The sequence below is a fragment of the Bufo bufo genome, chromosome 4 (genome assembly GCF_905171765.1).
Source record: "Bufo bufo chromosome 4, aBufBuf1.1, whole genome shotgun sequence".
Taxonomy (NCBI): Eukaryota; Metazoa; Chordata; class Amphibia; order Anura; family Bufonidae; genus Bufo; species Bufo bufo.
In genome coordinates this window covers 345,574,427-345,588,023 of record NC_053392.1, presented here as the reverse complement: position 1 = coordinate 345,588,023, position 13,597 = coordinate 345,574,427, and the positions used below count along the sequence as shown (strand labels likewise).

The window sequence follows — 13,597 nt, the reverse complement described above, 5'->3', positions numbered from 1 at the left end:
TGGGCGGCTAAAGGGGTGGATTTTTAGTGTACCAAGGGTGGCGTGAGAGGCTTCTGTGCATGGAACCAATAATTTGTATAAAGTTTACAACACCAATTTAAACATATTTTATTTTTATTTTCTATATGTGCCTTTAACCTAAATTTCATTGCCATTGGTTTGTTGGCACTGCTGCATATGACAAAATCCCTTTGAAGGGTGTTGTCCTCTTTCAACTTTACTTGGGGGCTGAGAAAGTGTTTAACATAAAGAAAAGAGTGCACCCACTTATTCAACAATACTCTGATCCAGTGCAGAGGCTCCCATCCCCATTCCATCCGGCGCCCAATGGACTAGAAGTGTGACATCCCATCTGCGGTCACGTGCACTGCTGCAGTCTTTCACCGGCCTGAGCGGTGACATTTCTCCAAGTGCAGTGTGACCACAGAGGCTCAGTGGTCAGGGCAGATATGTCAGTTCTTATAGCCCATCAATTTGGATGGAATTGACTTATATAAATCATTCATTCCCACAAAATCCTACAAAAGTCCTTCAAAAATGCTTTCTTATCTGCATCCTCCAATACCACATTGGAGGATGCAGATGAGAAAGCATTTTTGGAGGAATTTTGGAGGATACATGATACAGCGTACAAGGTGTCCCAATTTGGACATCTATATTGGACATGTTTTATCTCCTAATGCCCTTGCATCTCTACCAAAAACCTCAGTTTTATTGCTTTGGTTTCTGCTAACTATGTATCACCCTATGTATAAATAAATTCTTTCATTTGTAAATCTGTCTGATGAAGGAACATCTGTGCTCTGAAAGCTTTCAAATATGATTTCTCTGGCTATTCCATAAAGGTATCTTGTCCTTTTTAACATAAATGTATGTAACATCCCATATACCATATTCTCATGTAATATACGTACATAAACACCTATTCTACGAAGAGTTTTTCAGAGGGAGCTTTTAGAAGGGTCTAATTAAGATCAATGTGACACTGGAAGAAATGACATGTTAAGGCAAAGGGAGAAAAAACATCTGTAATCGCTGTGCCACTCTGGGAACAAATGTAGTTCATTAAGACCTAGCCAAAGATTTATACAGATCCAAGGTCATCCCAAAATGGGTGGCCTTCGAAGCAGACAACATGTCTGCCAAATGTACTAGCAGTAGGCTTGGAGTTGATTCGAAAAAGGTGGCCAAAGCAAACCATTTAGCAAGGACATATGGAAGTATGAGTGGGCAAATAAGATGCTGCCAAGGATTTATTATTCAGTAAAAGGGATATGTAATGTTTTCAATTATGAAATGCCCAAACCATCATAAATTAGGGGCAGGACATCCTTTCAAGCAGCAATTTATCCTGTCAAATGCTGGATCACTTGTTTCTTTGTATATGTATAGTATGATTCCAAACAGTATAAGAAAGTGGCATGTGAAAATACTGAATGCTGGGATGTCAAGCAAAATGAAATGACCAGGCATATACAAGAGAAACATGTGGTTTATATAAACTGCTGAGCCTACATGTATGAAATGGATATAAATAAAAATCTTCAATTCTGCTGTACTTACCCCGATTCTATAGAAAAATAGAGTCATCATCATTTCCTTTTTTATGAGAAATTCAGTTTCAATATAATTCATCACTATGAGCAATGTCACCTTCTTTTTTTTAAATATAAATCTTAAAGAAATATGCTTATAAGAACCTTAAAGGAAGTGTCCTGGATTACTATGGTTTGTAATGCATATACTGTACTCATGTAGTTTCTTACCTCATGTACATTTTCCCTGTGCTTTTTTTTATTTAATTTGGACTCTCCTGACCCATTACACCATACAGTATGCCCTATTGCTCCTGTTGCGACACGCTCATTTACATAACATCACAGGAAATAAGAAAGAGCTGCTTGGACATGGTCATATGGCAAGCGTGCGACTTTTCACAAGTTTACTCTTGTCTGGGGTACATATGTTCACGACATCGCCAATATTTGGACCTTTTTCTCTGATAAGGGCCCGTTCACACAGCGGGTTTTACAGCGTAATCTACAGCTGCATCCTTGATGAGAACGGACATGTCCCTTCTTGGCACAGCTATAAGCCGCCCCTTAGGAGAAGGCGGTGGATGGGGTTTTCAGTGGAATTTCACCGTGGCAGTCTGCTCCAAAATTACGCTGTTAAACCCGCTATGAGAGTGGGCCCTAAAACGTTCAGAAATGCGATAGCTCTAATGCCACTTTATTATCCACGCCCTATTTTCTCTGCAGATTTTTATTTTGGCGTGAATCCTTCTTTCTGGAACGAATACTCATGTTGGTATGTGAAAAATGTGGTGCAATCTAATATATGGGTACATTTTGCCACATTTTGCATTATTTTTGGGCACAGATTGATAAATCTCCCCCTTTGTCTCCTGTTGGCTCTTCTCAGCGCCCTCTGGAGGCTAGGTGGTTGCCCTTGCAGCTGTCTGTGGAATGCTGAGAGTGTTATGAACAGCAGAACTTTTGCTGCTTTGTCATGTGTACAAATTAGGTACAGCTACAGTGAAGGGTAAGATGCCAACACTGCCGTTGGCTGCTAAAGAGTAAGGAGGTCATTTATCAAACTGGTGTAAAGTAGAACTGGCTTAGGGCTCTTTCACACCTGCGTTCTTGTCTTCCGGCATAGAGTTCCGTCGTCGGGGCTCTATGCCGTAAGAATCCTGATCAGGATTATCCTAATGCATTCTAAATGGAGAGAAATCCGTTCAGGATGCATCAGGATGTCTTCAATTCCGGAACGGAACGTTTTTTGGCCGGAGAAAATACCGCAGCATGCTGCGCTTTTTGCTCCGGCCAAAAATCCGGAACACTTGCCGCAAGGCCGGATCCGGAATTAATGCCCATTGAAACGCATTGATCCGGATCCGGCCTTAAGCTAAACGTCGTTTCGGCGCATTGCCGGAGCCGACATTTAGCTTTTTCAGAGTGGTTACCATGGCTGCCGGGACGCTAAAGTCCTGGCAGCCATGGTAAAGTGGAGCGGGGAGCGGGGGAGCAGTATATTTACCGTCCGTGCGGCTCCCCGGGCGCTCCAGAGTGACGTCAGGGCGCCCCAAGCGCATGGATCATGTGATCACATGGATCATGTCATCCATGCGCATGGGGCGCTCTGACGTCATTCTGGAGCGCCCTGGGAGCCGCACGGACTGTAAGTATACCGCTCCCCCGCTCCCCGCTCCTACTATGGCAACCAGGACTTTAATAGCGTCCTGGGTGCCATAGTAACACTGAACGCATTTGGAAGACGGTTCCGTCTTCAAATGCTTTCAGTACACTTGCGTTTTTTCCGGATCCGGAGTGTAATTCCGGCAAGTGGAGTACACGACGGATCCGGACAAAGCAAGTGTGAAAGAGGCCTAAGTTGCCCAGACTCCTTTCATTTTCCAAAGGAGCTGTCCAAAATTAAAGGTGGAATCTGATTGGTTGTTTTTAGGAAACTAAGCCAGCTGAAAGCCACCTGCTGTATCCACTGTTAGAAGCTATGGCAGATACAGGGAAAGACCTGCAGCAGAAAGATTCACCCCTTAGATAGGACACACTCCCTGATCTGCAGCAGAAAATACACACACCGCTGTGCTGACAGCCTGAAATAAATCTATCAGAGCAATTGAAACAATAATTTGGGGAGCTCTGTGTCCATGTGAGATACAGGGCTGGTTGTAGCTTTGTAAAAAAGAGATCGGGCTTAAACTGGTCCTGACATTACAAAATAAGTACCTACAGTAGGTGTTTGTGAGATTGTGTTTTCAGCACGACAGCGTCGCGCTGATACTCGGCGATGTGGTGCCGAGATCTCGCACTCACTGGGATAGCGACAGCACATCCCAGCAAGCGCGTCATAGAAGCGACGGGAGATCCGACTTGGATTCCCGCCAATTCTACACGTGTGCGGCGTTTGTTATGAATCCTGAGGGGGAAGTCCCCGCCGGATTTTAAATAAAAATCCGGCCTGGGTCCCGCCCTCAGGAGCATACCGGGCCCTTAGGTCTGTTATGGGTTGTAAGGAGAGCCCCCCCTACGCCGAAAAAAACGGCGTAGGGGTCCCCCTACAATCCATACCAGACCCGTATCCAAAGCACGCTACCCGGCCAGCCAGGAAGGGAGTGGGGACGAGCGAGCGCCCCCCCCCCCTCCTGAGCCGTACCAGGCTGCATGCCCTCAACATGGGGGGTTGGGTGCTCTGGGGCAGGGGGCGCACTGCGGCCCCCCCACCTCAGAGCACCCTGTCCCCATGTTGATGAGGACAGGGCCCCTTCCCGACAACCCTGGCCGTTGGTTGTCGGGGTATGCGGGCGGGAGGCTTATCGGAATCTGGGAGCCCCCTTTAATAAGGGGGCCCCCAGATACCGGCCCCCCACCCTAAGTGAATGAGTATGGGGTACATCGTACCCCTACCCATTCACCTGCAAGAAAAGTGGTAAAAACACAAATAAACCACACAGTGTATTAAAATATTTTATTTTTCTGCTCCGGAGGCCCCCCCCTGTCTTCTTTATTAGCTCTTTTACCAGGGGGGGGCTCTTCTTCTTCCGATATCCCGACGGGTCTTCTCCGCTATCCGGGGGGGTCTTCTCAACTCTCCGGGGTTCTCCTTCTGTCTTCTCCTTCTGTCTTGTTGTCTCCTTCTGTCTTCTGTCTCCGGGGGGGGCTCTTCTTCTTCCGATATCCCGACGGGTCTTCTCCGCTATCCGGGGGGGTCTTCTCAACTCTCCGGGGTTCTCCTTCTGTCTTCTCCTTCGTTCTTGTTGTCTCCTTCTGTCTTCTGTCTCCGGGGGGGGCTCTTCTTCTTCCGATATCCCGACGGGTCTTCTCCGCTATCCGGGGGGGTCTTCTCAACTCTCCGGGGTTCTCCTTCTGTCTTCTCCTTCTGTCTTCTCCTTCTGTCTTGTTGTCTCGGCGCACCCCGATTCTTCGTCTTCTCTTCTTGTTTTCGCCTCTCTCTGTTGTTGACTCGGCGCACCCCGGTTCTTCGTCTCGCGAGACTCGGCGCACCCCGATTCTTCGTCTCGCGAGACGAAGAACCGGGGTGCGCCGAGTCAACAACAGAGAGAGGCGAAAACAAGAAGAGAAGACGAAGAATCGGGGTGCGCCGAGACAACAAGACAGAAGGAGAAGACAGAAGGAGAAGACAGAAGGAGAACCCCGGAGAGTTGAGAAGACCCCCCCGGATAGCGGAGAAGACCCGTCGGGATATCGGAAGAAGAAGAGCCCCCCCGGAGACAGAAGACAGAAGGAGACAACAAGACAGAAGGAGAAGACAGAAGGAGAACCCCGGAGAGTTGAGAAGACCCCCCCGGATAGCGGAGAAGACCCGTCGGGATATCGGAAGAAGAAGAGCCCCCCCCGGAGACAGAAGACAGAAGGAGACAACAAGACAGAAGGAGAAGACAGAAGGAGAACCCCGGAGAGTTGAGAAGACCCCCCCGGATAGCGGAGAAGACCCGTCGGGATATCGGAAGAAGAAGAGCCCCCCCCTGGTAAAAGAGCTAATAAAGAAGACAGGGGGCGGCCTCCGGAGCAGAAAAATAAAATATTTTAATACACTGTGTGGGTTATTTGTGTTTTTACCACTTTTCTTGCAGGTGAATGGGTAGGGGTACGATGTACCCCATACTCATTCACTTAGGGTGGGGGGCCGGTATCTGGGGGCCCCCTTATTAAAGGGGGCTCCCAGATTCCGATAAGCCTCCCGCCCGCATACCCCGACAACCAACGGCCAGGGTTGTCGGGAAGGGGCCCTGTCCTCATCAACATGGGGACAGGGTGCTCTGAGGTGGGGGGGCCGCAGTGCGCCCCCTGCCCCAGAGCACCCAACCCCCCATGTTGAGGGCATGCAGCCTGGTACGGCTCAGGAGGGGGGGGGGCGCTCGCTCGTCCCCACTCCCTTCCTGGCTGGCCGGGTAGCGTGCTTTGGATACGGGTCTGGTATGGATTGTAGGGGGACCCCTACGCCGTTTTTTTCGGCGTAGGGGGGGCTCTCCTTACAACCCATAACAGACCTAAGGGCCCGGTATGCTCCTGAGGGCGGGACCCAGGCCGGATTTTTATTTAAAATCCGGCGGGGACTTCCCCCTCAGGATTCATAACAAACGCCGCACACGTGTAGAATTGGCGGGAATCCAAGTCGGATCTCCCGTCGCTTCTATGACGCGCTTGCTCTCCATCGCGGCAAGCCAGCTCGGCGCTGGCTCCCGCGATGGGGCTCGTATGTGCTCAATCTCGCCGAGAAATACAGCGAGATTGACACAAAATCGGGTTCACCTACTGTAGCAAAAAAAGCTCACCTTCTCCCTGGCTGTGACGCGGTCCACTGCGATTGGACAGCTCACAGCAAGAGAAAAGGAGACCACCCCCGAGAAACACGGCCATCTCCTCCTCCCTGTTTTTTTTTAAATCAGATTATATTTATTACGTTTTAACAATGAAAAAGTTAACATTACATTAACAAAAATCCCCCTCTCTTCCCTCCCCCACCATCCCATTCCCTATCCACAACTTTGGTGTCACAGGTAAGTCCTTAGAGGAGGAATAAAGAAAGTTCTTCCAATGTCTTCTAAGTTCTCATTCCTACAAGAATGCCAGTACAGTTCCTCACAATGAGTCCACGGATCTTCATCAGCTCCTCATTCACACCATTCTGACACACACCTAAAGTATCTGTTCTATGTTCAACCCATCATGAACCTTGTCTACTATACATGTGTGTTATAATTAAAGTTAGCAACTAAACCATTGTATTGTGTTGATTTATCCATATCGACCATATTTTCTCAAATTCTTTGTGGTTCCCTCTCTTTCGGTACACATAACTCTCTAGTTTTACTAATATATCTATTTTTACTAACTAGCTCTTGGATGAGTGGAGGATTAGATGCAATCCAGTGAAATGCTATCAATTTCCTTGCTTGATATAGAATACGCATAACAGCTATTTTTAGCTCAAGGGTTACAGCCAATGTTCTAGTATGACCCAGTAATATTAAACACACTGTTTATTAATTCAATGACCATTATCCAATACCTTCTTAATCTTGGGCAGTTCCACATTAAATGTATCAGATCAGCAGAATGTGTTCCGCATCTCGGACATTTATCATCTGCCCGGTATCCCATTTTATGTAATAAGACAGGGGTTCGATATACTCTGTGTATTAATAACAATTGTGAAACCCTTTGAGCCTCACTCACCGCCACCACAGGAAAATCTTCCAACACCTCTTCCCATTGTTCCTCTGTTAGTTCAGCAATATCCTGTTTCCATTTCCCATATAAGGGTAGTGGGTTCTTTTTATGCATTGCCTCTATAAGGCTCAAATAACGGAGCGTAATCACTCCTTTTGTATCCCCTCGAGAGGCCGCTAGTTCTATAATCATATGTTTGTCTGCGGGTAATATTCCCCCCCCCCCCTTTGCTGGTCTTGCGTCTGTATAGCATGTCTTACCTGTAAGTAAATATAAAATAAAGACTTAGGCAATCCAAACTCTTGTTGTAGTTTATCAAATGTTTTAAGGGATTTTTCCTTCAAATAGCTGACATAGTCGGTTAAGTCCATATTTACCCCATGCTTTAACATTCGTTACTTTATGTAGTTCTTTATACAGGTAGTTAGGCCAGATTGGGGTGAATTGTGTATATCCTTTGATCCCAACTATTTCCTTAGTTTTCCACCATACTGTATGCATAGTGCGTAGTAATCTGTACTGCCCTCCTTTTTCAAAGAATGTACCATCCTCTAGAGCTGACATTATACATTATTATCTTCCCTGCAGTGTTAATCTTATCCACTTCTCCCCAGCCCCTAAGATGCTGCATTTGGGCTGCTAAGTAGTACATCCATGGATCCGGGACAATTTAGCCCTCCTTGCGTTTTAGATCTACACAGACTAGTAAGCTTTATGCGGGGTGTTCCTTTCTTCCAGATAAGGTCTCTAAATATTGCATTAATGGTATAGAATAACCTCAGTGGTATCCATATCGGGGCGTTGTGTAATATGTACAGGAGTTGAGGCATAAAAATCATTTTTAGAAAATTAGTGCGGCCAACAAGTGTTATGGGAAGTTTGGTCCACACCTGAACTTTCTTTCTAAATTTGTCTAGAAGTGGTAATAAATTTAAGCCTACAAAGTCCTGACTATTCGTTGATATCATGATGCCTAAGTATTTGACACTACTAGTAAACCTGCTGTAGAGTGTGGATTTATTTGCGCATTCCCACACAAAGGCATTAGTACTGATTTTGTCCAATTAATGGTTAAACCAGACATTGCCCCAAAAGCGTCAATAATTGTCATAGCTGCTGGAAGAAAAGAAGACCAATCATCTAAAAATAGCAAGAGATCATCCGCATAAAGAGCAACTTTTTCCGTTAACGAACCATAGTGAAAACCTTTCACTGTATCTGCCTTCCTTAGGGCTTCTGCTAATGGCTCCACCGCTAATGCAAACAACAGTGGTGACAAGGGGCACCCCTGTCTAGTTCCTCTATGTAGCCTAAATGAGTCTGAGAGCTCCCATTCACCTGGATTTTGGCCGTAGGGCATGCCTATAGTATTTGAATCCATTTAATGAATTCTGGCCCAAATCCCATTTCTTTAAGTACCAATAGTAGATATTGCCATTCAACACTGTCAAATGCCTTGGCCGCAAGGATGCGACCGCCGCATTCAAGGCACGCTCCTGGCCCACCTGAATATTCAAGTACAATCTCCTAATATTTACTGCAGTTGACATATTAGGTATAAAACCCGCTTGATCAGAGTGAACCAAGGATGTGATCACTGAGTTCACGTGATTAGCCATGTCCCCTAATGCTGTTTCTATTTCTTTGAGGGAAATTGGAGCTTCTAATAGGGATTTCTGATCCTGATCAAGAACAGGAAGGTTTAGTGGCTTAAGAAACCCTTTAATCTGCATCTCCGAGGCCTTACTTTTGGAAGCATATAATTTTGAATAAAATGAATGCATAATCTGTACAGTGTTCTGGTGAAGTACATGTATTCCCCTCAGAGTCATGTAGAGCTGCTATGAACTTGGATTGGTGTTGGGCTTTGGTTATTAGGGCTAATAATCTTCCCACTTTTCCCCCCTCCTCATAGTATTTTTGTTTTTGGAATAATCTCTTATTTTGCGCATTCAAAAGTAATCTGTCATTTAGTGTACGTTGAGCCTCTTTCCACCTATTCATATCTTCTAAAGACAGATGTACCACATATTTAGCCTCCGTCACCGCCACTTCTGTGTCAGTTTCTCTCTAGTCTCTCTAGTTTCATTTTTCTTCCCATTAACCTTCGCCACCAATATACCTCTCAAAAAGGCTTTCATTGCGTCCCATACAATTAGTCTGGAGGCTGTGGGCAAATTATAATTAAAAAATTCCTTTAATTGCTCTTTGATATCTGACACATCCGGTAGGATATATAGCCAATATGGATTACATTTCCAGCATGTACCCCTCGTCACTGATCGAGGCAGTATATTGATAACTGTTAGTATCAGAGAATGGTCGGATATTTGTCTAGGAAGGTATTCAATAGCAATTGTCCCAATTCTTAATTTCCCAGAACTAAATCAATTCTGGACAATGAGTCATATGTGCTAGAGTGACATGAATAATGTTTTCCATCTGGATTTCTTAGTCTCCAGAAATCAAAGATTGAAGCCTCATGCAGTAATCTGCCGAAGGTAGTAATTTCACTATTTATCATGTGAGTGGCCCTACTGAGTCTGTCCACTGCTGGACATATCACGTTATTAAAATCCCCTAGAAGTATCGTGGGAATATGTGGTATCTCAGCAATAAGAGAGAGCATCTTTTTTATCACTGATGGCGAATGGGGCGGGGGAATATAGATTCCTATGATAGTGCATTTGGTGGCAAACAGGGTTCCATGTAAATAAATAAACCTCTCCTCCGCGTCTATTTTTTTATCTATACATACAAATGGTATATTTCTATGAATAAGAATGCTCACCCCTCTGGTGTATGCCGAGTAAGTAGCATGAAAACTGTGCCCAGTCCACTGGGGGCTGAGTAGATGAGTTTCATCTGACATTAAGTGGGTTTCTTGTAAGCAGCAAATCAAAGGTTGATATTGTTTTATCTCTTCTAGAACCTCTTTTCTTTTGTTGGCATCCCTCTAATATTCCAACTCAGGAACTTCACTGAACTAGCCATAATCGTCTTTGGATTGGAACTTAATGATCAAAGTGTACCTCTTTAGAACCCCCAGGAACTTGACCGCAATACCTAAAGCAACCCAAAACTTCCCCATTAAAACAGAATTACCCAACTGAGGGTTGCTAGCCACTCCGACAAGTCCTCGCAAACAACTCCAACAATAGGACCGCGGGTTCAACTAGAAAAACCTGTCGGGGCCACTAGTCCCTGGAATTAGGTAAGTAGCCCAAGTGGGTGGCGACAATCAAATAATGCAAGTGTGGAGCAGTAAGCAATATTCAATAATATTCAATAACAATAATAGCAATAAGGCCGGTTGAGTCCTATCACTTGCTTTAACCTAACACCTCGGGCTGATTGTGTGCGATATTGACCCATAGCTATTAAAAATCTCTTTTGTGGACTCTCTCTATCCCTCAATACAAAGGAAAACAACATATATTGGCAAATCTATCCACATATATCATGAGAAACCTTAAATATCACCCACTCATACATTCACTCCTTTTCCGTATACTCGTGTGTCCCGTGATAGACAGAGATGAAGATGGTTTAATCCCCTTCCGCTCTGGGCTCAGCTGTAAGTAACTGACGTTCATGACTGTCAAGCCATCTCAATGCTTCTCTTGGATCTTCAAAAAAGATTGTATTCCCCAACATAGCTATTCTCAATTTTGCTGGGTAAATCATGGAATAGGAAACGGCAAGTTCTCTCAAGCGACGTTTAATATCTAAGAATCTCGCTCTTCTTTTTTGAATCTCTAGAGAGTAATCTGGAAATAGTGACATCTTGTGGCCATTAATGGACATGTCTGGCATTTCTCTGGCTTTTCTAAGGATAATATCCCTGTCTCTGTAGTGCAAAATCTTCATGAGCACAGGTCTGGATGGGGCCCCCGGTGGTAATGGGCGTATAGGGACCCGGTGAGCTCTTTCAATTGCAAAGAGTGGAGTCAATGTTTCTATTCCAAACTGATATTTCACCCATTTCTCAAAGAATTCAGTGGGATTCATCCCTTCCACTTTTTCAGGAGCTCCCACTAGTCTGACATTATTTCTACGCAGACGATTTTCCAAATCATCCTGTTTGGCCATAAACATGTCCAATTTATGTGCGTGCTAGCTTGTCTCTCGTCTGAGGGGTGACAGGGCGTCCTCCAAATTCCCCATGCGGCCTTCCAGAGCGGTTGTACGTTCCGCCAACCTCTTCAAATCATGTCGCACTATGGACACATCCTCTTTAATAGTTCCCACTTGCATCGTGAGTACATTCAGTGACTTTCCACATTTAGTTATGGCTCTCAACACATCTTTAAGAGTTGGTTCTTCTAGATCTAGATCCACCTCTGGGGCCTCTGACTCCATATCTGCACTACAGGATTGCAGGGGATCATACCTGTTAGAAGTGCATATAATCTCTCCATCCGACTTTGGGCCCTTTGTCAGTGGTGGTCGATGCCGATCATCACAGGCCTCTTTAGCATGGGGTGAAGCAGAGTTCCGGGCATATTTGCCAAGTTTGGCCGCAGCCTCGCACTGTAAGTCTCCTGCGTGCTCCCGGCGTCTCGGAGTGTCGGGTCCGGCGCCATCTTGGATTTCTCTGTCGGCTCCTCTTACCCCTCTCCGTCCGGTCATCTCAGCACCACAGCTAGACTTTTCAGGGTGTAAACTGTGTATTCCGGATTGCATACAGGGTCCAGCGACAGAAACTTTCGGGTCTATTCAGGATAATAAGCCGATAGTGTGTAGGAGCTCAGCCGGCCTGCGTCTGCTCACATGCTCAGCTAGCCACCATCTCCTCCTCCCTGTACCGATGGTATGGATTAGCATACAGGGTGGGAAACCAGAATAGGGGACACAGCGTGGGGAACGGAGCAGCCCATTGGAAAAGAAACAAGCGTGAGGATATCTCCTCACCACGCCCTGCAGTGCCTGGTACTTACACAGGAGTTTATACTGTAAATGTTGATCTGGACTCCTTAAGTGCAGTACTACTCATGTATTACTGTATAATAGTCCAAGATCATGGTGATAGATCTCAAATGTGCATGTATGTACATTACCTGGTCCTGGGCCCCATAGTATATGAACATTGTATATTTAAGAAATCAGTGCAAGCAACTGTGCAGCAGAATTTCAGGTACAAACATGTCAGTGATTGCCAGGCACCTAAGTGGTTTATCACCATTTCTGTCATCTCTGATTTAACAAGCACAGCACAGTGGTCAAAGGAACCCTATTTGCCCAGAAGGAAGTGGTCCCAAAGGTGCAACCTGTGGATATGCCTTTAATGTCTACATTGAGTGGCCTAGCTAGCTATAGGGTTGCAGCAGTCGCAGTTGCAACCATGCCCCTAAGCCAGGGTGGCCAACAGACCCGACTCACCACATTATCACTGATTGGGCAGAGTCCCCTGAAGCACCATAGCCAGACATGGAGAGAACTGAGCAGCTGTACAGTTACAGCTTCATGGTTCTATTCCTCCCCCATCTTAGTCTGTAATCATTGCAGGGAGAAACAGAACGTAAAGAAAGAACAACACTGGAGCCTGGAGAGGGGAGTATCCAGTATGCATCATTAACCCTTCCACTGCTTTAGATCACCAGATATTCTGACATTAAAACCTTCACTGCCATAGACCACCAGGTATACTGGTCTTTAAGGGATTGTATAACCATTACACATGCTGAGCTCTTTTCTTCAACAGCCACCAACCATTTATACTGTTACAAGCTGCAGGGCTCCAGATGGCGACCAAAATGGTCGCCAATGCGACTTGGAATTGCAAAATGGCGACAAGACTTTGTAGTCTTGTCGCCATTTGCGCCTAAACCCTCCGCTGCTCTGCCGCTTTAAGAAGAACGGGATTTCATCCAGCAGAGATCCGCTCGCTCACACTACTCGGCATAGAGGGTGGGCGTGGCTTGGGTTCCCACATCTTGTGCTTCCGCTTCCAACAGTCTACTTCTGAATTCACACGTCTGTGAGATCCCGGCCCGGAGTCCTGCTGAGTGCAGATCTGAATAGATCATACCAGTGTATTACTGTACTGCGGCGGCAGCAGGAATCGCACGGCGTCATAGCAACCAATGACGCCGTGCGCTCCTGCACTCAGCAGGACTCCGGGCCGGGATCTCACAGACGTATGAATTCAGCACTCCTACATCGCAAATCCCGTCAAGCTCCCAGCAGACCTTGGACTCCAGTTTTCCCTCACAACGAACTGATGTGACTAACAAGTCTCAAACTTTGCCGCTTATCCCCTCGCTGCCTGGTTCCTTGGTTTCCAACACCTCAAGTGCCTTTGAATCCAGCCCCATCCCCAAAGGCCCCCCTTTTCAGGGACCAGTCCATACTGACCTTCCTCCAGACACACCACCTGA

The 13,597-nt window shown here is 46.0% G+C and overlaps 1 protein-coding gene across 1 annotated transcript in view; it reads right to left on the bottom strand.

Annotated features, from left to right (window-relative positions):
• NT5DC1 (5'-nucleotidase domain containing 1) overlaps positions 1-13,597 on the bottom strand; it is a 287,049-nt gene that overhangs the window by 44,761 nt on the left and 228,691 nt on the right. The window lies entirely within an intron of this gene.